This window comes from Arachis duranensis, chromosome 9 (genome assembly GCF_000817695.3).
Source record: "Arachis duranensis cultivar V14167 chromosome 9, aradu.V14167.gnm2.J7QH, whole genome shotgun sequence".
Taxonomy (NCBI): domain Eukaryota; kingdom Viridiplantae; phylum Streptophyta; class Magnoliopsida; order Fabales; family Fabaceae; genus Arachis; species Arachis duranensis.
In genome coordinates, this window is record NC_029780.3 from 19410073 (window position 1) to 19412313 (window position 2241).

Below are 2241 nucleotides of genomic sequence, written 5' to 3' on the forward strand. Positions count from 1 at the left end.
TCCTCCAAGACCCTTCCAAACCTCAATCGGGATATTATCAGGTCCTACTGCCCTGCCATTTTTCATCTGCTTTAGAGCCTCTTTTACCTCGAAGTCTCGAATCCTTCGATAGTAATCAAAGTTTTGATCTTCTTTCCTTGTGCATAATCGACCAAGGCTCGAAAGAGTCTTCTGTCCCTCATTAAATAACTCGTAGAAGTAGCTCTTCTACCTTTCATTAATCTTCTCCTCTTGAGCCAACACCTCTCCATCCTTATCTTTTATGTAATTAACCTGATCCAAATCTCTCGTTCTTCTTTCGCGGCTCTTTGCGATTTTATATATACTTTTTTCTCTTTCTTTCGTGTCCAAAGACTGGTAGAGATCCTCATATGCTCTTGAAAAATAATTTAAATAATAAATACTTATATTAAAAATAACTGATAAATAAGTTATTTTGTATTTAGTTTAATTCTAGTTTTAAAAGTGTTTATTTTAAAAAAAATTGTAACAAAAAATTTTTTATTATGAAAGAAATCATTTTTTTAACTTGCTCTATAAGCACTTAAATAACTTTTTAGAAAGTTACAATTTGATTTTGAAAATTGTACCAATCATTAATAGTACTATTTTTTATAAGTCAAAAATTCAAAAAAGTAATTTTTGAAACATCTCAAATAGACCCTTTATCAAAGATGATTTTGAAATATAACTTTTAAAAGATGGAAACATCTATATTTGATAAATTATTATTATATTATTCTATAACAAATTGCATTCTGACACTAGGTATGTTGACATATTGTACTGTGGTGATCGTTTGTATACGTTTTTCTTTTTAACTATTTTCTAAGAAAGTATTATGTAATGAATCATACATAAATTAATATTTAATAATTATTTATATTAAAATTTCATATAGTTCTAATATTCTAATTTATATCTTTTTAATTATTATTATTATTATTACTATTATTATTATTATTATTCTTTTTTGTTATATTCTGACGCTAAGCATACTGACATAGTACATTTTGCTAACAATTTGTATATCTTTCTTTTCAGTTATTTTTTAAAAAAGTATTATGTAATTAATCATACACAAATTAATATTTAATGATTAATTATGTTGAGATTTGTTAATATTTCTAATATTTTATTTCATATTAATTATTATGATTCTTTTTATATTTTCGTAAATTAATAATTTTAATATTTTATTTTATATTCTTTTAAAAATTATTACGAGGATGTTGATAATAATCTGTGAATGTTATACATAACGTTTCGTTTTACCATTCTTCAGCATAAGTTTTAGAACCAAATATGCTGACGTCACGCATTTTGGTGTCCGTCTACATATTGATGCTATTTTGGAAAATATGTATTAAATAATTAGATTTGTTAATATTTAATTATTAATTAGGTGAGATTCTTCAATAGTTATAATATTCTATATCATATTTTTTTAATAATTACCTTAATTCTTTTTTATATCTCTGTAAATATTATTATCTTTTAAATAATTCTTGATCATTTCTTATATAATTTTTGAATATAGTATATTCTTTATGAGGAGTGATAGAAAAGGTCATCAGAATTTATTATTTTTTATCATCAATTTGTCATTCATTAATATTTAAAAGTATGAAATAAAGTATGTTATTGGATTAAAAAAATATACGAAGTTATTTTATTTAAGGTAAATATGTTCATAAATAACTTATCTATTAGAAGCATATTTCAGACATAAATATAAAAAAAAAAGATATTTTTTGTGTATTACACAGATACATATACTAATTAAGTTAAAAATGACTTTCAATGAATACAAACAGCAATAATTATATTTGGTAAAATATTTTTTAAAATTCAAATAAACCACAAATAAATACAAATATAAAAATAAAGTTGGATATTTATTAATATATGAAATTATATTAAATATTTTTAATTTTAATAAATACAAACTAATTTAAATTTATTTTTTTACGTTAGGTGTTTCAAAAGTATTCTTAATTTTAAACAAGTATAAACACATTTTTTTATTTATCAAACAATAAAAGTAGAAGTACTTTTTCAAAAAATTTTATCAAATCAAACTTAAATGACACTTCCTATATCTCTATTTTAAAATATACATTTTCTTCCTCTATAAGAGTTAAATATATACACTTTAGTGTATTAAATTTAATTTTTTTATATATTTTATAATTATAATAAAATATTATAAATAAATAAAACTTTTACATTAATAAGAAA